This window comes from Engystomops pustulosus, chromosome 5, assembly GCF_040894005.1.
Source record: "Engystomops pustulosus chromosome 5, aEngPut4.maternal, whole genome shotgun sequence".
Classification (NCBI taxonomy): Eukaryota; Metazoa; Chordata; class Amphibia; order Anura; family Leptodactylidae; genus Engystomops; species Engystomops pustulosus.
Genome location: NC_092415.1, coordinates 149,896,242 through 149,923,169, shown reverse-complemented (window position 1 = coordinate 149,923,169; position 26,928 = coordinate 149,896,242). Strand labels below are relative to the sequence as shown.

The window sequence follows — 26,928 nt, the reverse complement described above, 5'->3', positions numbered from 1 at the left end:
CAGCACCTTTAATCTACTACTAGTTCACTGCCTCCATACATGGTCCCCTTATCAAACGAGCTGTGTCAGGCAGAATTTTGGATTGTTTTCATGGCTTCCATGTTAACTTTGTTGCCACCCTGCTGTGTAATCCACAAAATATACTGGCAAACTTTTATCATGTACCGATATTATTTGAGCGCTTCTTGCTCACCTCCTTTGGTTCCTCTCTGCCACCCATTGGTTTGAAGCCTGAGTCCATTTAGGGTATGTTGCCATGACACTCTCTAGCCTGCCGCTGCTGCCGCTGCCTCTGAATGCCGTCCCCTATAGTGTCAGGGTCAATTATTGCATGTTTTAGATGCTATCTAGCCTCATTCGGTCACTCTGTCATGGCCATGCTGTTGCCCATAATTTTGGCATAATGGTGCGATTAAGCAGCCTCAGAGGCATCCATGCATGCTGCCCCTGCTGTTTCCTGTCCATTTCCGTGGTGTTTCCATCCTTTTCTGAGGTTCCCAGGTGTTTGGCCAAGCTTCCCTGTGCAGAGCCTTGGTCCCCTTGAAAAATGCTCGAGTCTCCCATTGACTTCAATGGGGCTCGTTACTCGAAACGAGCACTCGAGCATCGGGAAAAGTTCGTCTCGAATAACGAGTACCCGAGCATTTTAGTGCTCGCTCATCTCTATTTATTAGCATACAAATAATAATACAGATAAACTACTTCCAGTAAATATATCTAGAAGTATAAACATAAGGGGAACCAAGTTGTCCCAGATGGAATATGGGACCACCACAGAGTACCTATGACCCCTCCTCCTCCAAGTGCCCCAAAATCTGCCAAAAAATGTGTTTATTCAAATATATAGTTCGTCAAAAAATAAGACAGGTAAAGGGAAGATAGACCCAAATGCACCTAGGTAACTGCAAAAAGCCCGGAGGTACCGTCCGGTATAAACAACTGTCAATAGTGCAAGCCACACTTACCCACAGACATGGTAAAGGTAGGCAAAGAGGCGGTCAGAGGGGAGGCCAGAAGATACACCCCGACGCGCGTTTCGCACTGATGCTTCGTCATGCTTCGTCAGTGAGTATCTAGGCCACTTGAAGTACTAAGAGGTACTAATTGTAGTCAAAGATCACCATCAGAACAATCAACCTGGTTGGCTTCATGATGGGAATAAGTACAGCAATTTTTTTTTTCCGGAATGACAAATGGAAGCTAAACTACTGTAAAAGTTCAAGTCATGAGTGAGGTAAGACATTATGGCCATTAATTGCCACTTAGTGATAATAAGGGACTTTTTTACCCTGGGCAATTTTAATTCTCATGACCTGTTCTCAGATCAGTTTCTAACTCATAAGAGTCTGACCGATTTGTTGCTCTGGCTTCCCCCAGATCCTGAAGGCAGAAGACTTCATCCATCATATTAGGGATGTGTAATTGAATTGGAGCAAAACCAAAATAACATACAGCCCGTCATCGCTAGCCTGTCTCAGGTTTGATATAACATGAATGACATGCACCAATAATAGCCTAGTGTAGGCAGTTCCTCTCTGTAGCTGCTACATGCCCTTCGCACAACGTCACAGCTGAAACTCTGTATGAAAGATGGTGCAGTTCTAGAGGGGAATGAAGGAGAGAGGTAATAGTATTAGTTATTTTGTTTCTTTTACCCCACCCAAGGCCACTGATTTAAAAAAAAAGCAGACCTGAAACAACCCCTTTAAGGACTCCATGTTGTCATGCAACCAATTCAAAACAATATTGTGACAAGCAAAAAAACCTTGCAATTTTGTAATTTACAACACAATCACTGGGTGGCCACATATTGATGTAGATAGGAAATCACTGTGTGACTCAATATTGCTCAACAACTCTTTCCAGAAAACTAATTATTTGGAAACACAGATATCTGGTCCTGAAGTTCTAAGTGTAAAGGTAAACAAGGACACGTCTATACTTTGTAATTTGAAAGTTGGCTAAAAACGTTCTATATAACAATAAATACATTAGAGATTATATGTCTTCTAATTATATTGTAGAATCTGTTTAAAATGTTTTCCATCACTTCAGAATATTGCACACTTTGATGTCACTTTTCCTTTCAGTCTAATGACTAACATTTTCTTACTTTGAAGTTGTATTTCTCATGAAGCAGCCTACCTGCAGCACAATGTATACATTTTAACAAATGGAAAGCGACAGTCCTTTTTAAAAGCAGGTCACTGAGATTAGCTGTTCCAATTGTCTTGAAGGGCAGCTGCATTAACAGAAACTAAAGAGACATCGTGGAGCCATTACTTAGCTTACTGTGAAAGTTGGCAACTCATTGTCAGGTCAAGAGGGACAGAATATAATGGAGATTAAGATACAGGGCACATAGACCTGGAGAGGTGAGAAGCCTTAGTTTTAATCATTTAATGGCAGCTTACTGTATAGTCTGAGAATATCAATGGATGAAGAAAAATAAAGATGTTTGCTATAAGAAGTCAAATGCAAATGAGGCGCCAACCTAAACCAGAACAGCAAATTGATCACTAACTTGTCATAAGGAGAATTATTGTTATAGATAAAAAAGAGAGAAGGCCACAGCATCCAATATGATGAAAAAAGGTTAAAACTTTATTCAAACAGGCATAGAAAAAACTGCAAAGTTTCGATTCACCATGAATCTTTGTCAAGCTTGTTTCAGCTTGACAGGTTTCATCATATTGGATGCTGTGGCCCACTCTCTTTTTTTGTCTTGGACTATGGATCCTGCACACTAGGACCCTGGGCTGCGTGCATCAAACAAAACAGCTTTTGGTAATTGCATGGGTTGCTGTCTTTTTTCTTTTTTTTTGAGAATTATTGTTATGTCACAATGTTCATACTGTACATACCTCAGTACATGTAAGCATAGCAGGACAAGAAGTATCAACGTGTAAGAAGAGATGCCGGGTGCAGGTCTTTGTAGGGGTTCTGACAGAAATCACAATATACTATAGAAATCAGCAATGAAGCATTACTCCATGATGAAAAAAATAGTGTCTTTATTCCACTATTAGTATACAAAGTTTCCCCTTTTTCCATAAAGGCATTATTAAGCATGCTTTTATGGAAAAGGTGAAACGTTGCATACTAATGGTGGTATAAAGACAATGGGGCAAATTTACTTTCCCAGTCCTGATGCGATCCCCGATCCGGACGGTCCAACAAAAGATGAAGTCCGGCACGATTCATGTAGCTTGTGTGCCCGATTTCCTGCATCTGCCGCTTCCCTACTGAAGTCCGCCGGAGTTCACCTTCTTCTTCCCAGTGCTTGTAAGTGCATGTCTCGCAACACAAATTGCTTTGTTAAATCCAGTGCATTGTACGAGTAAGGCGGATCGTCCGACGGCTGCCCACTGATTTGGGTCGCGTGTAAGCCGGCTCCGATGCACCAAAAACCGATCGCGTGCGCCAAAAGCCTTTTCTAAATGCGGTGCAAATCGGAAATCGTTTGGTATTCCGACGATAGTGCGGACTGCGGATCCTTAGTAAATGATTTTTTTCATCCTGGAGTGCTGCTTCATCGCTGATCTCTATAGCACATGTAAAGATGATACAGATTGGTCCCATACTTAGAAATCTGTTAAATGGAAACTGTCATCAAATTTGTACATATACAGCTAGTGACAGGTTCCTATAGAGCCTTATTAACTAACTGATACCCTTCTTTTAGCTAAAATGGTTTCCTTCCTATCCATATAAATCATTTTACAAAATGTACCCTGTGCATGTATGCGATTAAATGAAATCACAGCTACCTCCATGGACTAATAATCCTCTCCATCCTCTATGGAGGCTGCTGTGATTTCATGTGATCACATACATACTGTATAGTATAGTACAGGTAGCTAATGTGAGGAGGCATTGGCAGCTCATATTTTAAAACTGAATTTTAAAGAAAAGTTAAATTGTTACAAGGTCAGATCCTGTCTCAGGATACGGAAAGGATTCAGTATGTGATGCTGCTATAGGAGATATGAAACAGAGAATAAATTTGCTTTAAAACATTTTGTTTCTTAAAATACAAATTCAATATATGATCACAACTTTCATGAAAATATCCTTGACATGCTTCAATTCATATCCCAAACAAAGAGTAACCGAGCATAGTCAAATATTGCATATTTTTCTTCCGAAAAAAAAAGTAAAATTGTGTTTGCATTGCTACCGTACATATAGGAATACTGCAAATCAAGGCATGAGATCACATCTGTATTCATATACACATATAAAAAGAGTCTATTCACCACTATTGTACTTCATTATATTCAAAGAGGCTGATATAAGAAAAAAAATATATGATCTAATATCTGACAATTGAAAAAGAAAGGGGGTTTACCAGTTAATAAAAGTTAATAGAAATAAAACACATATTTGGTTTCTGGCTGTATTTCAGCATATGCCCTATGTTGGAGCTTCTGTTAACACGATTACACAAAAAAATATTTGAGTTTAGTAAGATATAAAAAAAGCAATAGAAAGAAGCTATTGCCAGGTTTGAATTGAAAATGTATAATAGGACATAAAATCTCTTATAAAAGGTAAGAAAATAGATATTACTAAATATTTGACACGGATAATAGAAATAAGATGCAATGAAAATGTTCACACTAGCATTTGTCAAAATATATCAAAATATGACATATTTAAAAACTGAAGGCACTGTCTCTTCCCCAGACCACTCCACCCAGTCCATAGGCCCGCAGTAACTGCCGAGCTTCATTGGACAGTCACAGCCCCTAGCCCCGCCACGTCTTTAGTAAGCAGCTTCTAGCGTTTGTTATGGGTGACAAGTCCTCTTTAACACCAAATCCCCTTTTCAATTTTGACTTTTTTTATTTTTCCATATCTTGTGCTGTGTGAGGGCTTGTTTTCTGTGTAACAAACTGCACTTCATAGTTAAATGTACAAATGCAGAGTTTTTCAAGCTCCAACACTAATATTGGGGCAGGAGATAATCACAGAAATATTTAACACTGTTATTTGGCCTACATACTGTGTACAGGAAGTCCACAAGAACCTGACTTCCAGATGACCACTTGTTACAAACAGACCTTCTCCCCACTGTGACCTCTGGTGAAGCTCTATAGATGCTTTACTTTAGTCCCAGGCTGCAATGATCAGCTGTAAGGTGTCTGTAATGAAGCTTTATTGATAATACATGTTAACCTGGGAATTTTCTTTACTTCCTTTACCTTGTGTTTGAGACACTGTTATCACTCTGTTGTTGGGGCATGAGTACAAATGCCACAATGTAAAACAAAATGTTGGTACACAATTCTGGAGCACCCATGTAGTATGGTATCAAGAAAGTCCCACTTAATTAGTCATACAGTATTTATAAATACACGACTACCCTAAAAGCTTGGGAAAAAACTTTGTTATACTGCACTAAAATCCAAGTTTCAATGCCGTCAGATACCAAATGATGCTCTATTTGTTTTGCTTTTTCTTGTTCTGTAGTATGTGATATTTAAAGCACTGAATCAATAAAGGTAAAAACTCAACTCTGATTTCATAATGACTTTTTACTAAATTGTCATATGTGATTCCTAATACTAAAACAAAGAGAACAATGTTCAAATTGTGCTGCTTGCAATTTTCTGTTCTGAAGCTGCTTACCAAAAATCTTCCAGAGCAGAAGTAAAGTAACCTCTAACCTCTTCCTGTGTCTGTCCTGAATGTGAGACAAATTTAGGATGCCACAGTTCACATGATGCTTTGTTTATCAGTAAAAATTAGTTTATCAGTAAATTCAATAAGACCCCTTCAAGTAAATTCACTGAACACTGTTTATTGTGTAGACATGTTCTATACAGTGACTAGCTTGGCAACTTTTATCACATGAAGGAGCATGGAGAATGCAATAAATAGTAGAAACCAGCAGTAAAATAGTTACATTAAGTGTATAGTCTGTGTTGTGTGAACACTAAGAGCTAACAGCTTCTTGAAAATGCAGAAACAGTCCATAGAGCAGAAGGTGGTGGCTACACAGGAGTGTATGAGGTGCAGAGAGAGTTCTGCAGAATAACAAATGAGGATGATGGGACTGATTATAAATGGGGAGACCTTGTACCTCACTATTCTGTATAGGATTCTTTGTGGATTCTTCATCCACAGGTCTGAACACACTCAGTTACACAAAGAGATCATTGCATGACCTCCGCCTCCTCTCTCCAGAGTAAGCGGCATCTCCCCTTTGTGAGTCCATAGAGATATTTACATGTTATATATATATACAGAATCTGTAGCAAAGAAACTGTAGCACATAAGTATTCAATATAATATGCAAAGTTGTTCTCCATCCTAAGAGCTATTGATTTGTAAATAAAATGTCAGGTTGCAATTCAATAAAAAAAATTCTAAACTGAACAAAAGATGATAAAACTTGGCTTGACAGTGTAATGATATACTACATTGGTCATCAAGAATAAATATAACTTTATGACTCTATGTTTTCAATGAACACTGTGTTACTGTAACATTCACACAATAGAAGAATGCTTTTTATTATTAGTATCAAATGAAGCGTTCATAGAGAAATTAGAAGGAACAGTGTACTCTATCAGAATTCAAGGCCAAGTTAGATGAATTTGGGGATTATAGCCATCTATTGGTGCTGTACTACAGATACAACCTGCCAGCTCTGTAATTGGTTTGCCTGCATGAGGCCTTAAACTATCAAACATTACTGCTTTGAGAGGGTTTGTAGCTCATTTGGCAGATAAATCTACAAATGAAAATTGTATACAATTTGCATTTCTAAGTTGGCATATTCTGGTAAAATAAGCTTACTGTGATAAAATACAGCAAATGTGAACATAGCTTTGCGTCAGATAATACTACTCTGTGCGAGAACCACTCTGTGAAATCAAATAGGATTAAAACTTTGGCCAAAACCTTCCTTAAAAGGCTTTTTCTGATCCCATTGATCTGGATATGATTTTTTTGCACCTTTTTGGGGAAATTCTGAAATGTCTGCCGGACATTTATTTCTCATCAGAAAGACACATTTATCATCGCAAATGACATTTATTATTTCAAATTGTCTCAAATGTGCAACATTTTTTGGTGCAAAAACTCCAGACTAAAGCATACTTTAGGAAAACTTATAAAATGGAAAGAAGTGACTTTAGACATTTGTGCGACATTTGTAACAAATGTCTCAAAAAAAGATCTTTGAAAGATCTTTGAAAGTAAAACAAGCAAACAATGAGATTGATAAATTACCGAAGAAAAGACGGGCAAAAACTAGCCAAAACAAACAGAGATAAGATAAATGACCCCCAAATGTGATAAAGAAAACCCCCTTGGTTGCCAATCTTACAGACAATGTTAATTTTACAAATGCAAAATCCCTGAAGATGCAAAGGGTAAGGTAGGTGTTTCAAAAATTTCCCTCTCCATGTAACATGGGAAATTTAGTAATTGCAGTGTGAAGTTACTGCCTGGTAAGGCAACTGTTAATTGTGTAAGTAACCATCCAACTATGTGGCTACATTGTTAGCTGGAGTGTGATTGGAGAGCTGCTACCACCTGACCAGGGGGAGTATAAAAAAACCCTGCTCAGTGAGAGCACATGGTCAAACTGCAGATTCTCAGTGAGGAGCCAGTGTCTGCAGCACACCTACAGTACTGCCACAGATACTAATCCCAGGAACTACCAGTGTTTCAGGCCTACTGTCTGACACTTAGGTCAGGTTGGAGACTCTACCCCAGAGCTGCAGCTTCCAGAACTTGGACACAGCTGTACCTCAACTATCCCAGCTTGCTTCTATTATCAAGCTGTGTGCTCTATACCTGAGGAACCACTCTCCATGACCACCCCAGCAACCAGAATCTGCTGTGTTATCGGTTTTGGGCTGTTACCTGTTGTTCAAAAAAGAACTGTAAGTTGATTTGCACAACTTTGCCTCCAGCTGATCCCTGGATACGGCTACTTACCACCATGGGCTTCCCCATCCATTACCCAGGGACTCATCCTACAGACACTCAGGGGTGCTCAAGGAGCTCTCCCTCCTTATTTCTTGCACACACCACCTGCTGGAGACCTGCCAGGCTATAGGTCAGCCCTCCAGTCCCCATATCAAGCAGCATGACCACAGCGTGTCCAAGGCTGCACTAGCTAGCCACTCCAGTATTTTGCACCCCACCTGCCACCAGACCCCAAGAAAAGGCTAGGTCCCGGTTGGGAATGTTGCCCTAATTATACCATAACAAAGTTTTTATTTTTACAAGAAAATCACCTGCCAAAATGCTAAATCAGGATTATCGATGGCCTTTGCAGTATATAGGCCATGTATATAAAATATTAGAAAATTCCTTTAATCTTAAGTTTCTATTGAATTTTAGCTAGTAAACCGCAGATCAAATGCTAATTATTTCAATGAGACTTTAGAAAAACATAAACAGGAGTTTATATACAATATGTATGTTGCAATTAATGTGAGATTCTGGACAGTAAAACTTATATCTACAATATGTATGGAACATAATATTCTGTGTTGAGTTTCTGTTATTCTCATTTACTCTGTATTGTCTTTGCTGGCTGTTTGACATGAACACAAGGGTTCTTATGTCAGGCAGATAACAGCACAGAAGTAAATGCCCTTTTCATAACTACGCAAAAGCTTTCTTATTGTATCACCTTTTGCCCAACCTTACTGCTTCACAGTTTTACTGCTTACTTGTACATGTTATGTTCCCGGTGGCTTTCTTGCTCTTTTCTACTTGTCACAGCTGTTTGTTTTCCTGCATAATTCTTCCTCATTTTTTTTCTTCTTTTCTTTGACTTTAGCACATCCTCAAAGTACAACTGTGAAGTATAAAAACTTCAGCACTAAGCAAAAATAGGTCAATTTACTCTAATTGGTTATCTGCAGGTGTTTGGAAGCTAAAGGTTTTACCTTACCCCCTAGGATAATCTCCATTTGCCAAGCTTTTTGGTAACCATGGGAAACCATATAGGACAACTAGAGATGACAAGAGGCTTGTTGAGAGTGGCTGTAGGACCTGTAGTGAAGTCATAAGCATGTGACTCATAACATGCTTCAAGTCATCCACTTACAGACATGTCCAGCATCATTTGAAAGTCATTAGTGTTCTGGCAAAAGACCTTCAGTTATGTCAAAAGCATGTGACTCATCAAATGCTTTAGATCGGCCAATTACAAACATGCTGTCCTGTTCTGGCTTCATTGCCCTGAACTGATGTCATGACCTGGAAGTGCCCACCCAAATCAGGAATAGATGATTCTGATTTAATAATAAATAATGTTTAATATACTAGATATATCTCAGGCTACAAAGAAGCAAGCAGCAAGATACAGGTATTGTTGGAATTGTTATCAAAGGCTCTCTTCTGCTGTGCCAAAGTTATTTTTCTGAGCAAATATGAAGGAGTTCCTAAACATATATTTTAGGTTTAGCTTGATGAGCTGGTAAATGTAAGGCTTTGGTAACTGGAAGAAGATAATCTGGAGGATTCCGTTGACTGAATCGTAAGAGCAGAGTAATGTAGATTTAAAACAGATAGAAACAAGAGATGATCTATGTAAATGACATAATAGTAGAGTTGTTGATTTATCCTAATGCTTTTGATTTATCTTAATGGAGAAATCTATGAATTCTCCATTTTATTGTACACATGGGTGTAACTAGAAGAGACTGGGCCCCTTAGCAGACTTCTGCTTAAAAATTTGTACACACACACATTTATACAATCGCACACATGTATATACTTATAAAACCCCTCATAAGGTTCTAAACTCAAACACACATCTATAAATTCTTACACTCATACATACATGTATGCACATATACACACATATCTATGCACTCATATACAGCTGTATACTGGGAAAGATGTGCTCTGTTATATACATTCTAAGCTGTACAGTGTGCAGCATAATATGTATATAATGGTGCATCCTCCATTCTTTAGAGTGGCAGGTCTAGTGGCCAGGCCCCCTGACACTGTGGACCCCATAGCAGCTGCTACCCCTGTGACACCCCTGATTGTACTATATCTTGTACAAAGCATTTCTCTGTAAGATTCAAATGTAATGTTTAATGAATATTTTAGTCTCCTGTCCAGCTTAGTTATCTTAGTTATCCATAAGACTGAGAAGAACACCTCAGAGCAGTTACTGGTTGGTCCAAAAGTTATCCATTGAGCTCAGACATAGCTTTGCGCATGAATCTAAACTTATGAGATTCTAAGTCTACCCTTGGATCATATAACATGTAAAGGAATACAGTGCTGGCTTACAATTTCTTGATCATTCATTGATACCATACAACCAGTTGCAGTTTTAACTTTACCTCTGACGAGAGATAACAAGAGATTTTACTTGTGGTTCTGTTTATTCCTTGGAGCCATCTAAAGATGCTTATCTGTTATGTCATGTAGTACTTGATTGCTGACTCTACATGATCTTAGGGGAGACTAGCAAATAGTCAGTATGACCTTTAAGAGCTCTTCCATCTCACCAGTTCAATAACTCATTAATTCATTGCTATCACAATTCTTTCAGTCTATTACAGGCCAAAGGATATGAGTTTAGACTGGATTTTCTGTTTTGTTATGTTATTCAGAGCTAAACATCCTTCATTTTTATGAGCAACATGCAGAAAATGATGTGTGAAATGCACTTTGTATTATCTGTATGTAGAAATGAAGCAGGAGCACAAGAGAGGGCAGAGCATCTAAGAAATAGCCTGATTTACTAGGTCATTTTATGAAAGTAATCAATAATTTAGTAATGAGTCATTTATGCAATTCCTTATATTATTAAAGTTAAATAGGACATTGTACATTACAGACACTAGACCCTCACTGTCCTACTGCACCCAACCTGAATCATCTTAAGTTAATATTAAATCCCGCGGTTTGTCCGAATCAGTTGGATCGTCCGATGGCCATGCCCCCCCCGATTTTTGTCATATAAAATCTGTGCGCCAAAATCCCCTGTTAAATGAAGCGCAAATCGGAAATCGTCGGGAAACCCGATAGAAATGCAGTCCGCGGACCCTTAGCAAATGTACCCCACCATCTCTATTCTGTCTGGATTGCTTGCTGTCTTTTTGCAACTTATCAGGTGATACCTTTCCAGACTGCTGTGTGACTTTTCATGGGCAAGCCATTGCTGTGCGTTTTTTTATGGGCACTGTACAGACATTCTTTTTTTCTCATTTTTTTTTCTCTTTTTTGTCCTTGCACCTAAAAAGTCCCCACGACAGTGGCTTCCGTCTGTGAAATTGCACAGCAGTGGAGTGCATCCAAAAAGTTGCACATTGCTGCCTTGCATCTGGAGAGTCACAAAAAGGCGGCCTGTAAGCCAGGCAGAATAGTGATATATCCCCTCCCCCCAACGTATTTGGGACAATAGATTGCAAAATATCTTTTGGAACCATGACTCTTCTTCTAACAAATACCAAGACAGTGTAATATCTAAAGAGCCAAACATTTAGAGTAAGAAAATAGTGTATGTCCAGCTCTACATACATGACTATACACCAGTGTCGTTCCTTATACACAATGGGCCACATTTACCAAAGTAGTGCAGTCTGTACTATGTGCAATTTGCCTGTGCAGTGTGCAGTGCACCCTATTATTCAAAAGTGGTGCATGGTCTTCATTAAAAAGACACCCCCTGCACTGCTCTGGAAGAGTGCGCCAACTTTTTTTGGTGCACCTTTAACACTAAGCTTATGACACAATTCTGACAAGTCGCAGCAATTAATGTTTCATATGGTGCGACTCTCCACAGGAACGCCCATTTAGGTGCAGAATTTTGTGGCGCAGAGGACATTGTGCAGCCACAAACCTGGCAAAAAAAATTCATAAACACATGTACAAGCTGTATGCATGTTCTTGTCAGTGCAAAGTCAGACAGAGAACTGTCCCAAACACTTTAATGAACGTGGGCCCATGTGTCTACTATAGGATGGTTCTCATTGCAACAGATCATTGTGAAAATGATGAACATGACAATATCCTTCCTAACTCGGACATTATATAGATCATAACTGCAATATTCTGCGTTTATTATACATGGGCCTTTATAAGGTATGCTATAAAGAATTATATGTTAGAGTGGGTTAAAACATTGCAATTGTTCTTCTCTTGACAGAAGTATAATAAATTTATGCTGAGTTTTAGTTCTTATAAAGGTGAAGAAAGTACAACATTGCTGATAAAGGCTGATAAAGGGTCAATGTGGTAGTGAAATAAAGTTAAGTTCTGAAATCCCCAAAGTTACAGAGAAGCAGTTCCTGTGAGGCATAAATATATTACTGGGAATAGTCCGTCCACATGTTAGATGTAAGTGTTTTGACATGTACAGCACTATGTATTTGTGTCACCGCCTGCAGATTTGTTTTCTGCTTCTGGTGTTTTAATAACCTTGGGATTTTGCCCTATGACTCTTGTCTCACATTTTTAGAAACAACAAACTTCTTACATTGGTATTGCACATTTGTGGAACTTGCTGAAGCTTATGGATTTTTTAAATGTTTTATCTGTTGTTATTTTTTGTTGTTGTTTATAAATAAATGTTTGGAAAATTGCAATGGATGTTGGCTTACTTAAAGGGGTTGAGCACTTTCAGCAAATAATTGATATTGTTGGGGAGAAGGAAACGTTATATTATTTTCCAATATACTTTCTGCACCAATTTTTCGTGTTTTTCTAGATCTCTGCTTGCCGTCATTATAGGATTCTTTATTGCTTACTTCCATTGGATAGAAATCCTTCCATGGTCATGTGATTTCACCAGCCGCTATTATCACATGGCTCTGATTACTCTTTGTGAAAATAACGTCTTGTGGAACTGCGTGTTCATGGACAGATTTCTATCAACTGGTAGTAAACAATGAAGCTTTCTATAGAGTGACAGCAAGCAGAGATCTAAAAACCAAAATTGTGTAACTTTCCGATTTTTCCGATATCAATTATCTCTGAAAATCAATTAGGAAATAATAATTAATGTGCACATATTTTAACCATTTCATTACAAATGAAATTTTCCTGTTTTTCATTTTTTGTTTTTTATTGCCCTCTTTCCACCAGCCATATCTTTTTTATAGAGCATAGGAGGGCTTGTTATCAGCGAGACAAATTGTATTTTCTAGTGGCATCATTTTTAATTTTGTTCATTGTATAAGAAAGCTTAAACAAAATTCCAAATGTGGTAGAATTTCCAAAAAAACACAGGTGCACCGTATTCCTACAGGCGTTTTTTAACATCTTTTTCTGTGCGGTCCAAATATTACCTCACCTTTATTTGCTGGGTTGGTAGGATCACAGTGATACCAAATTTATATAGGATTTATTAAGTTTTAATACTAAAAAAAGTCTTTTGTGAAAAAAAAAATTCTTAGTTTTGCCATATTCTGACAGAAATTACTTTTTCATACTATGGTGTATGGGGCTGTGTAAGGTGTGATTTTTCATGGGACAAGCTAATGTTTTCATTGAAACCATTTTGAGGAATGTACAACCTTTTGATCACTTTGTATAAAATTTTTTATGTGTTGCTAAATAGCAAAGAAGTGGTGATTCAGGCATTTGGGCCCCATATTCAGTTAATCATTTTTATATTATGATAGATAGGACATTTTGGGATGCAGCGATACCTAACATGTTTATGATTCTACCTATTTATTTATTTTTCTATGTGTTCTAGGGAAAGGGGGGATTTACATTTTTATATCATATTTTTATATTTTTAATCACACATAATACAATTATTGCAGAAACATTGCTTCTGTATCAGAGTCTGTCTCTGACAGACTGTAATACAGATCGATGAATGACAGCCATGGGTGCCTTAACCAGGCTTCCAGCTGTCTAGACAACCAGTCGGCGCCCACTGATAACGTCACAAAGGGCACAGATTGGCAATCCAAGATGGCAGCACCCATTGGAAGCACTATAAGTGCCGCTGTTGGATTTGACCATGGAACCTAACAGTTTAATTGCTGCAAACAGTGCCTTTACCGACCACGGTAGTTACTGATTGGTGTTAGCTGTGTAATACAGCTGACACCTGCTGTGTATCGAGAGGGCTCAGGCCTTGACCCCTCTCCATACTCCCCTTACTGCTGTATGATGTATGTAGTTGTACAGCTGTAAGCAACTGGTTTTTAACATTCCATTTTGAAAGCGTAAAATTGATCTCTTCCAAAATAATCACAGTAATTTAAGTGATTTCTTTTTTCACCAGTACTATTTTATATTTTAAAGTATTGTTTTCACCAGTACTATATAATATTAGGGAGAAGAATGGCCTCTTGGAACCCACCCGATACATGCCATCTAAAATAATCTTTGCCATGGATGGCATACAAGTGCTTGGGGAGATTTTATTTCTGTTCTTATTTTGGTGTTGTCTTGGCACAATATTGTCATAGATTTTTTTTACATAAATTTTTTATATATATTTTTTATACATAAATTTTTTATGCTGCGACAAATTCAACTTTGCCATTCTTATTTCTTTATTGCTTTGTGCCAGATTTATAACCTGAGAGTTTCTGTTTATATACACAATTTGTCTCAAAAGTACTTTAGTGCTCTGCTGGTGTTGAGGTAGCAGGACAAACTATTTCAAATTAACCCCTTAACGCTCTGCGACGTAGCTCTACGGCGCAGAGGTATAGGGAATGTATGAAGAGGGCTCACGGGCTGAGTCCTCTTCATACAAAGGTAGGGGTTGTTGCATATTGCAGCAAACCCCCACCGCTAATAACCGGGGTTGGTGCTTGCACTGATCGCGGCTATTAACCTTTCCGTTGCCGCCGGCAAAGTCGCCGGCGGCATTTAAAAGATGGCGGCGCACGGGTGCCGCCATCTTTATTACGATCGCCGTGCCCCCGAACATCATCGGGGGGCAGCGATAGGTTGCCATGGTAGCCTCGGGTATTCGTTTGACCCGAAGCTATCTGGCAGCTGCAGATTCGTTACAGTGGCTCATTGTAATGAATGAGCTGCAAAAATGCCATATTTTGCAATACAGAAGTATTGCAGTATATGGTAGGAGCGATCTGACCATCTAGGGTTAATGTACCCTAGATGGTCTAAGAAATAGTGGGGAAAAAAAAGAAAAAAAAAATTTAAAAAATAAAAAAATTAATAAAATATTAAAAATTCAAATCACCCCCCTTTCCCTAGAACTGATATAAAACATAATAAACAGTAAAAATCAAAGACACATTAGGTATCGCCACATCCCAAAATGCCTGATCAATCAAAATATAAAAACCTCTGAGGTGGAAAATAGCGCCCAAATGTCCGAAATGCGACTTTTACACCTTTTTACATCACATAAAAAATGAAATAAAAATGATCAAAATGTTGCACAGACCTCAAAATGGTAGCAATGAAAACGTCGGCTCATTTGGCAAAAATTGACACCTCACACATCTCCGTGCGCCAAAGTATGAAAAAGTTATTAGTGTCAGAAGATGGCAATTTTTTTTTTCTTTTTTGTACACATTCGTTTAATTTTTGAAAATGTATTAAAACACAATAAAACCTATATAAATTTGGTATCACCGCGATCACACCGAACCAAAGAATAAAGCTGAGGTGTTATTTTGAGTGCACAGTCAAACAGCCCACAAGAACGTGAATTTTTTTTAAAATTTTTCCACATTTGGAATTTTTTTTCAGCTTCGCAGTACACGGCATGTTAAAATAAATAACATTACGGGAAAGTAAAATTTGTTGCGCACAAAATAAGCCCTCACACAGGTCTGTACAAGTAAAAATGAAAAAGTTATGGATTTTTGAAGGTGGAGAGCGAGAAATGAGCGGAAAAACCCTGCGTCCTTAAGGGGTTAAAGACAGCAAACAGGCTAACATGTATCATGCAAGATCATATATCTATGTGGCATCAAGACTACACCATATGGAAGTAGTAGGGTAAAGGAAAGAAAGGGCAATTAACCATCTGTGAAAAATATTAAACATCTCTATGTTTTTAAAAACTTTTGGCTGTTTAGGTAACTTCCTTGCTGGCTTCAATGTGTGTCGCAAAAAGAAAAGTACTTGTTTCTCAGAGCTAATTTTATATTACGGTATACATGAAAACTGATATCGATACTTTATGGACCCATATTATTTAAATTTAGATCAACAATAGACAGTATATTAGTATTTTTTCATGAATTTTGAGAAAAAAACTGTTTTTTTAGCATTATTAGTAAAGATGAGCACATTTAACTTCAAGTTCGGGTCCAGGTGTGTCCCACGTGATCTAGACATATTGATGGATTGGTTGCCGCACAGCCAATCCAGCAATTTGATTCTCCTAGCAACTAGCCATGGCTGTGATTTTCCAGGGGTGCCCACCTGCCAATCTAGGCTATGCCTAGTAGCTAAGGGCATCAATTTGGCCGGGGCAAGCATGTATCATTTGGCCGTCTTATGTATCATGCATTTTCTTGATAATGCATGATCTGTATAGTTAGGTCTGTATAGTTATACAGACCTGACAGAGCTGCTGCTTAGGGTTTGTGCCATGTGTTTGCATTTCCAGCATTCACACCATGATGCTGCTGCACTGCAGAGGAACTTCAGGCTGCCAACTGCCTCATATGTGATGTATGAATTAGGTGGAATTCCACTTTACATATCCTGGAAAGGGTGTGTGAGCAGCAAATGACAATTGTGGAATTCTAGCTTCAGATTGCCAGAGTGAATCAATGTAGTGATCATCAGCACTTCCAAAATAAGGAAAGGCCACAGCATCCAATGCAGTTTAAAAAAAGGCTAGACGCCTTTATTCACATGGGCATGAAAGAAGCAGCAACATTTCGCTTCACCTTGAATCTTTGTCAAGCATCATTGCTTTAAATATTTCAGCCGATGATGCCATAGTCAGCTCTATCTTCCACATCTTTTGACTGCTCTTCAAGTCATGAAGGAGGAAGTAATGGTCTTAATGGTCAAGGAAGAAAAGGAGGAGCAGTCAGGAAACAGTTTTGAAGCAGGAAGATGAGTTGGGAGACACCCCAAGCAGCTCACAGAGAGTGGCTGGGGAGATACAGAAGAGGAGGAGACACCTTCCACTGAGGACAGATTGCCCTTGCCTCTGGGCATACTGGCCCACAGAGCTTTGTGCTCTGTGCCTGTGCTTTGACAATCAAGTTATACAGATACTAAACATTGATAAATACTGAGTGGCCACCCTGCTGAATCCATGCTTCATTTTAATGCAGGCATTTCTGGGGGAGTTCACTTATGACATTGACAGCTCAATGGCAGCACAAAGAAGATGCTCCCTTCTCCTTAATCTCCACCAACATTAGGTGAGTGTGTAGTACAAGGAGGCAGAATACGACTGTCCACACATCTCTTGGTACTGAAGGATGGGTCCATCCTTCATTTACGGGTCTGAAATTTGGACACATGGCCAGATCTTGCCCTCCATGCCTTGCAGGTGCTAGCTTGCTCTGTGGCTCGTGTGCTGTCAGAGGGGGTGTTTAGAACAACCAGTGGTGTCATCTCTCCCAAGAGGATCAGTCTCTCTACACCCAACATGGACATCCTAACGTGCATTAAGCTGAACTAGACATGGATACCATGCAACTGTACATGTTTTAATTCTGCATTCCCAGAACTTTAACCTAAAAATTTTCAATTCTGCATTCCTCATATAAAATTTTGTGGACTAGAGCTCTTTGCCTGCTATAGTATTGCACATCTCTATTCTGTATTCTGATATATTTAACCCTTTTACCTTATCCTCTGACTATTTGTTGGCTAGAGATTTTGTACTTCATTGTCCTATTGGTTCCTACCCATATTTGGCAACTATCCTCAGTTTGTCTTTATTTTGTCTCCATGTGTGTATTGTGGCAGAAGGGAAGGGTAATTATGGGAATTTGACAGGGACAGTTGGAAAGGGGGTTGACTCTTAGGGCATGTTGTTTTTGTCTGCCCTTCCAGTTCACCCAGTTCATTCCTAAACCCTGTATTATATATACCACTGGCATAAACAATAATTCTCATCCAAACTAGAAACAATGATATTGGCATAAAAACAACATCAATTTGTAGCAATAACACTATAAAATCTTTGAGGCATCTACATTTCTTTTTGATTTAATCTGACTAACTTTCTGTCCCACACAAGTAAAAAGTACAATAGCCTAAAGGTTTCTTTATTGTAATACAAATCTATAGACGTGAGATACTTGATATAGACTTGCCTGATGTTATAAGTCATTTCCCGTAACGCATAGATATAAACATTATTGTTATTTTTCAAATGTTCAGTAGAGAAAAAGGAAAGAGCTGACATCGAGCTATTCATCCACACTATAAAAGAAGTTACAGTGATTGTTACATACAGTCACTCTAGAAAAGAAAATAGTTTGGTCCAGTGGGTGTATTTAAAGCATGTCTTCCTAAATCCACACCTCGGAAGTCTTTTTTCCTTACTATAAAAAATGGCCAATAAGTTTATTCCAACTATATTTTTCATTTTTATCAGCTAGAAGCTTATGAACACTTTCACTGAGGTGTGACAAGGGAAAATAAATCATATATAATGAAACTGTTCCAAAGGCTCCCTTTGGAAAGGGAAAGGTGTTCTCTTTCCTGTGGAAACAAGTTTTCTGAATGCAGAAAACCAAGACGAATTCACACATTTGTCTGTGATGAGACTTCCAAACTTCACAAGGGCATACAAAGACTGCAGATCTCTCGGGTCGCATCATCCGTGTGGTTTTCGAGTGATATTGTCCCTACATGAATTGCAAGTACGTGTAAGTGACAATGATACACTGCAGAACTACCAATATGGAAGACACATTAGATCAATGATTGAAAATTACACATGATTCTACAAGTTGTAAATACTCACTGTTTGATAGTAGTTGTTTTCATTGTGAAAATATAATTCAAAAAGAACAATTTACTTAAATCAAAATATTGAATCAAGAAAATCAAGTACTGTATGTAAGTGTAAATAATAATTTAATCATGCCACGGCTATTTATTTTCATATGATCTTGAAGCTGCCATATTTGAGACACATTTTGGTTGTATTCATCTGAACCGCTACCTTTTTAAAGTGCTTTATGAGACTAATAATTGTTAATGATTGCAGTTGTATCAGCAGATTAATAAAGGGGGAATGAGATGAAATACACCCTTTGCTTCAAAGATTAGGAGGTATGGAAAATATTTTTATAGCTGCTTGCAAGCTATAAAGAGAAATGCATACAGTGCCTCAATGATATTAACAGTATAATGCTGTTCTCTTGCCCCATTTGTCCTCTAGATGTACAATGCAGCAATGTAGTGTTATTATCCCACATTGAAAGTGTGATTCTGTTAAACTTGCTCCAGACTGCACAGACGAGCAGACAACTGAGCCGAAGAAAACTGGAAATGCCAGTTATTGTCCTACAGTGAAGAGTGATTATATGTCACAAAAATAATAATGAAAATTATCAGTAATATTTCATATTATAATAAAACATTTACTTGATGTTAACCCTGCACCATAGGTCATATTATATAATTTCCAAGAGGATCCAGTCTTTTAGTATATCCGACGACTGTCCACGTAACCAGACAGGTGGAGGCTATAGCTCAAAGCTGGGTATTACATACGGCCCCCTGAGAATTTTTGACAGGCCTGCATGACCACCTGTCACAATCGCAGTCACATCCCTTGCAGGCAATCACATGGGTCAGACAAAAATAGTAAGCCTTCATGCAGGGAGAATGGGACGACACTTGCAGCAGTGCATGAGCCATTGGCATGACTGCTGACCAGAGAGCAATAACATCACAGTGCCACCGGCACTGGTGACCTTACAGCAGGACAGAAGACGCCAGAGGAAAGGTGAGTTTTTTCTTTTTTTGTTTTTAAAACCTTGCATGGAGAACAATGGAGAACAAAGGAGAGGAGATTATAAATGAGGGCGTAAGGAAGATGGCAATATCAAAGGGAACATAAGGAGAAAGGACACTATAAAAAGGGACATAATGAGAAGGGGGATTATAGATGCGGGAATAATAATAGGCGGTATTATGAATGGGGGCATAATAAGAAGGGGCATTAAGATGGAGCACATGGAGTGGACCAACACAGTCCACTCCTTGTGAAAGGTGGCATATGGGGAAAATAGTCGTAAAGGAGGCCTTGATAAATCCCCTCCTTTATGTCTACCATAAAATTCATGGTGAAATTTGACTAAAGCACCACGGACAAGATAAAAACCTTTATTTACCCATAGAGATTCTATCTAAATCTGTAAGTTGCAGAGATGAAAACATATTATTAATTTCTATAACATCTTCTTTTGTCTTTTTATTTGCACTTCAGTTTTTAGAAAAGGAAGAGTACAGGTAAATGACTAAATTAAAGATTAAAAGTAGAGAACACATGTTTACAATGCACATTGATTTTACATTTACTATTGTGTTAAATGTTTTAAAATGAGGAATAGATTTTGTCATGTTGCTAGCAAATATAGATATTTAAAATAAAAATGTGCATGTTTCATTGTATGATTATGTACGAATATTGGATTGTCTGTATTACCTTCATGTTATGCTGACCCAACTAGAATGTTAGCACTTCAGGATAAACAGTAACGAGAGAAAAGAGGTATCTCTGAAAATATCATTTATATAAATTTCAGTAAAGACTGTCACACCTATGGAATATTCCATTGAACCATAGACCAATGAAACATAAACATTTTGTCCACTATAGAATAAATAGAATAATAAACTAGAAGGTGAGGGTCACATACAAAAGCAATAAAAAATCTGCCCTCTCCTACTATGTCTGCACTACCCACCACATATATGTTAAAGGGATGCAATTGACAGATATCTGTCATCCATCCTTATACATATTTAATTAAAAAAAGGTAATATAGTAAGTTATTCTTTATATGAAAAGGCTGTCACAAAAAGACCGAGGTCATTAAATTAATCCTTTTGTTTAAAGTAGTTTACATCTTTTTGTTAGTGTTAAACTTTGCTATGACTTTATATACAGGCGAAGAAAACTTTATCCTGAGGTTGTGATTCTACAATGAAATATCTTAGCTCAAAAGACAATAACAGCCATTAAAAAGGCATTGAAAGGGGCAACATTGTATTGATTTTTTTTTAAAGAAAAGGCTATAAAAAAGCCCAAAGAGTTGTAAAAAGGGTGATATTATTGAATTCTATGGGCACTATCATCAGGACAGGAGAGGGAAGGGTTAACCATGATTACCATCCTTACATTCACATAATGAAATTGGAATCAGAGAGTTCATTTAAGCCTGGATGGGAGGAAGAGGGGGCAAAGGGAGCAGTGGCTCCGGATCCTGGACCTTAAAGGGCCCACTGAGGAGCTTTCGTCTCTATCTGTGTCCCTAGGAGGAACACAGATAAAGCTGTATCCGGACAGCCGGTACATGCACGCAGCGGTGCCACACTGGGCAGTAGCGGAGGTCCCTCAAGATCTCTCATTTTAGAGAGACTTAGACTGCACTGTCCTTTATTCCCATCACTGATTTACAGTGGGCTTTAGTTATTCTGCAGGAGGGATTAAATAAACTATAAGGGGATTCCCACCTGTATTTGTGGTCTGAGTATTTCAGAAACTGCTGATCTACTGGGATTTTCACGCACAACCACCTCTAAGGTTTACATAGAATGGTCCAAAAAAGAAAAAACATCCAGTGAGCGGTAGTTCTGTGGGCGGAAATGCCTTGTTGATGCCAGAGGTCAGAGGAGAATGGGCAGACTGGTTCGAGCTGATAGAAATGCAACAGTGACTCAAATCGCCACCCATTACAACCAAGGTAGGCAGAAGAGCATCTCTGAACGCACAGTACGTCGAACTTTGAGACAGATGGGCTACAGCAGCAGAAGACCACACCGGGTGCCACTCCTTTCAGCTAAGAACACGAAACTGAGGCTACAATTTGCACAAGCTCATCGAAATTGGACAGTAGAAGATTGGAAAAACGTTGCCTGGTCTGATGAGTCTCGATTTCTGCTGCGACATTCGGATGGTAGGGTCAGAATTTGTCGTCAACAACATGAAAGCATGGATCCATCCTGCCTTGTATCAATGGTTCAGGCTAGTGGTGGTGTCATGGTGTGGGGAATATTTTCTTGGCACTCTTTGGGCCCCTTGGTACCAATTGAGCATCGTTGCAACGCCACAGCCTACCTGAGTATTGTTGCTGACCATGTCCATTTCTTTATGACCACAATGTACCCACCATCTGATGGCTACTTTCAGCAGGATAATGCGCCATGTCATAAAGCGGGAATCATCTCAGACTGGTTTCTTGAACATGACAATGAGTTCACTGTACTCAAATGGCCTCCACAGTCACCAGATCTCAATCCAATAGAGCATCTTTGGGATGTGGTGGAATGGGAGATTCGCATCATGGATGTGCAGCCGACAAATCTGTAGCAACTGTGTGATGCCATCATGTCAATATGGACCAAAACCTCTGAGGAATGCTTCCAGCACCTTGTTGAATCTATGCCACAAAGAATTGAGGCAGTTCTGAAGGCAAAAGGGGGTCCCGTTACTAGCATGGTGTACCTAATAAAGTGGCCGGTGAGTGTGTATATATATATATATATATATATATATATATATATATATATATATATATATAATAAAAAAGAAAATATAGCAGCACTCAAAAAATGAAAGATATTACTCAGGTGCACACTCCCAGAACCGGGATCACAGTTCATCCAACGTATAAAGTAAAGAAATGGCAGCACTCCGAGATTTCAATGTGGTCAAAAACGTACTATTTTATTCCAGCATGTGCCGTGCAACGTTTCAGCTCCCAAAGCCTGGAGCCTTTTTCAAGGCTTGAAAAAGGCTCCAGGCTTTGGGAGCTGAAACGTTGCACGGCACATGCTGGAATAAAATAGTACGTTTTTGACCACATTGAAATCTCGGAGTGCTGCCATTTCTTTACTTTATATATATATATATATATATGCAGAGAAAAGGCAGCACTCCAAGATTTCAGTAAAACATGAGAGTCCTCTTTATTTCATATCCCAATACAGCAACGTTTCGGCTCGGTGTGAGACACTCACTACTACTCACATCCTCTATATATATGGACACAACACTGTACTACTCCTCCCATTCTGTATATATTTGGGAACAGTGCTGCACTACCCCTCCTATCCTGTATATATGTGCACAGCTCAGTACTGCTACCCCTATCCTGTACATATGGGCACAGCTCAGTACTACTACTCCTTTTCAGTATATATGGGCACAGATCAGTACTACTAAACTATCATGTATGTATGAGCACACATCAATACTACTACTCCTATCCTGTTCCATATGCGAGTCCTCTGTGCCTCATCGACTCACATGTAGATAAGTATAAACGCCCCTCAAGGACCTGTGGGCGGTTTAGTGTCCCAAATCCCCCTGAAAAGTTCTCTTTAACAATTCCAAGATCCCACTGGTAGAAATCAGAGTGGCACTCCTCATACAGAAGAGACAGGAAGAAATGTGTACGATTACAGAGATGTCCCCTATATGTCCCCATATACTGTATGGTCACTGTGTGGTGGAATACTGATACAACTGGGTTGGGGTTTTGCCCCCCTAGCTATACTGAACTCCTAGCTATACCTCTAGCATCGACTGTACTAAAGCAAATTACTGCATGAGCACTTCACCCAATTGTATGCACTGAGAGGTTTGAGTGATTGACTTCTTGCTGCCTTGGTGTGCTGTTGGTGCCAATTGGAGTAAACCAATCATCTACTGGTTTAGTGCACAGGCACAGCACTTATAATCACCTGTGAGTTTTGTACCTCGCCATCATCTTTATTTTGTCCCACTTTGCCTGACCTTGCTATTGGTCTGTCAGTCACCCAGTTGTCATTTGAGGTTGTGGGAAGTACATGGTTCACACCTTAATCCTTTCATAACATTGCTATTCTTTTTATGTGTTCACATTAATATGCAGCATACTGTATGCCAGTGATGGCGAACCTCTTAGGGAGTGAGTGCCGAAACTACAAGAAAAAGCCACATATTTTTCACTAAGTGTCGATGGCCAATTTAAATTAACTCACAGGTTTCAAACATATTGGCATCCTGAGGACACCATTACAGTAGAAAGAAGGAGAAATTCAGATTATTATTGTAGTTTCCCTCTAAGGTCCCCTTAACAGGATGAATCACAGGTCTGGAGAAGGGGCTACAATAATAATCCAGCTCTGTCGCACCTCCTTGGTCCTCCTGCACTTCAAGTCACTTTAAAACAGCACTGAACGTGGCACTTCTTGGGATTCCTTTGACAGCAGGAGGAGGTGAATGGTGACCTTTGTGCTGGGTGATGGCCTGGGTGCCCACAGTGAGGGCTCTGAGTGCCACCCCTGGCACCCGTGCCATAGGTTCACCACCACTGCTGTATGCTATGTACTTTAAAGAAGTTTCTCTTCCAGTGTGATTTCTTTAGGGTATCCCAATAACCACACTCATCAGTCACTGGCCATGTAAATGATTGGCCATGTAACTGATTGGATATAGGAGGATAGTTTAAGAAGTTGTTTTTGAGCATAATAAAAACTAATTACACTAATTATATTTACAATTAATTTTCAAGACAATTTAAGTTAAATTTTTTTCAAGGTCTTGGTAGTTTATGAAATAAATTAGCATTAACCAAATGATGAGCTCAAGAAATAACTTATACATTGATACATTTTCTTTATGCCTCGGATGTATCTAGGCAACTGAAAAGTAACCTTGAATTCTTAGTGTACCAAAGTAATTTAACAATAAATTCTGTCAAGTTTGAAAGAAGAAAATGTGAATATTTAAATATTTTTATTCCTCTGTTTGTTATGTTGTATTTGCATTCACTTTAATAAAGATGACATGGATTTCATCAAAGATATCAAAGTTAGCCCTAATTGAATTTTCCTAAGGGGAATAACAGCCATCTGTTATATTTGCTAGACAGCAAGTTTTGTTTGTGAAGTGTCTAAGCTTGAAGAAGTATTACTTATTATAGTATAATTTATTCCCTACAAGTATTGCAGAAAATTTAGCTTCTGAAAAAACAGAACAATTAACCACTTTGTGCCCTTTAGTTTCAGAAGAGTAAGGAGGACATTTTCTAAAAGAAATTATGCAGGGTGACTTGGACAAACTGCATGTTTGGTCATCCACTTGGCAAATGAGGTTTAATGTGGATAAATGTAACGTTATGCACCTGGGGGCCAATAATCCAAAGGCAAAATATGTCCTTGGGGGAGTAAATCTGGGAAAGTCCCTTGTTGAGAAGGACCTGGGGGTACTAGTAGATCATAAATTGAATAACAGCATGTAATGTCAATCAGCTGCCTCTAAAGCTAGAAGGATCATGTCATGTATCAAAAGTGGAATGGACTCTCGTGATAGGGATGTAATATTACCACTATACAAGGCACTGGTTCGGCCACACCTGGAATATGCTGTCCAGTTCTGGGCACCGGTCCATAAAAAGGATACCCTGGAGCTGGAGAGGGTTCAACGTAGAGCCACAAAACTGATAAGGGGTATGGAGGGTCTTAGTTATGAGGAAAGATTAAAACAACTAGATTTATTTAGTCTGGAAAAGAGACGACTACGAGGGGACATGATTAATTTATATAAATATATGAATGGTCCATACAAAAAATATGGTGGTAAGTTGTTCCAGATTAAATCAAATCAAAAGATGAGGGGGCACTGTCTGTGGAATATCCTGCCTCCTGCCTGGTCACAGCAGGGACAGCGGAGAGCTTCAAGAAGGTTCTAAATGCCTTTTTACACCCAAATAACATAGATTGTTATGCTATATATATCCCTTCCTCATCCAATCCCTACCCTTCCTTGGTTGAACTTGATGGACAAGTGTCTTTTTTTCAACCGTATAAACTATGAAACTATGAAATTAGGGATGAGCAGACCCGAGCAGTTCGACTAAAGGTTCTAATCAGGTTTGGGTATGGGCAAGGCTGGATTATAGGGAGAGCTCCAGGGCATGTGCCCCAGGTCCCCCACCACTTTTCTCATTAAGTGGCCCCCACCAGCAATGTCTGACAATCATCTCACAGCTGTGAGCTGACTGTCTCTAGGAGTGATACACAGCAGCAGTTCCATCGCACCACACGAGTACCTGCCTCCAAGCTGTGACAATGATTCACTGGCTCTGTCAGTGGAAACGTGCCCATCTCAATCACATTCTGCATGCAGCATGCTTTTCAAGAGCTGTACTGAATGCAGAGTGACATCTGATCCCCCCACTTAGCACCTAACACTTGTTGGCTGAACTGGTTGCCAGCCAAGTGAACTCTCAGAGAAACAGTGGCATGTGAGACTGGCATGGCAACTAGGACTAGTAATCAGTACTAATGCCAATGTGCCAGCTAGGCCAGCAGCTATATAAACATGTTAGTAGGAGAACGTTTAGAATATTATGGATAATTTAGAATAGCAATGTGTACCACTGTCTGGGCTACATTCATTGTGGGCCCCAACCACATTTTGTGCCCAGAGGCCCGCATGCAAGTGCCACTAGCATTTAAAAAGCGGCACCAAATGCTGATGGCACTTAAATTCTGCCATTGGCATCTTGGATCAATTGCCACTCCCTGACATCATAGGAAGACTCTGATTAGTTACCATGACAGCTTTTAAAGGCTCCCAAGGCTGTCATTCGGCATCCTGTAAACAGGAGCATTGTATTCACAATACACTTTAACACAATAGCATTGTAGTACATTGTATAAATGAAACTACAGCACTTAGAGGGAAAGGGTTAAGAAAGGATTCTCATACATTTATTAAAGTTGTTTTTATATAAATAAAGGAATGCAAAGCATAAGGAGTATTGCTTCTTTCTTTAAACTTCA

The 26,928-nt window shown here is 38.9% G+C and overlaps 1 protein-coding gene across 1 annotated transcript in view; it reads right to left on the bottom strand.

Moving 5' to 3' along the window:
• Nucleotides 1–26,928, bottom strand: part of CNTNAP2 (contactin associated protein 2) — a 1,040,519-nt gene that overhangs the window by 404,850 nt on the left and 608,741 nt on the right. The gene's annotated exons all lie outside the window — the stretch shown is intronic.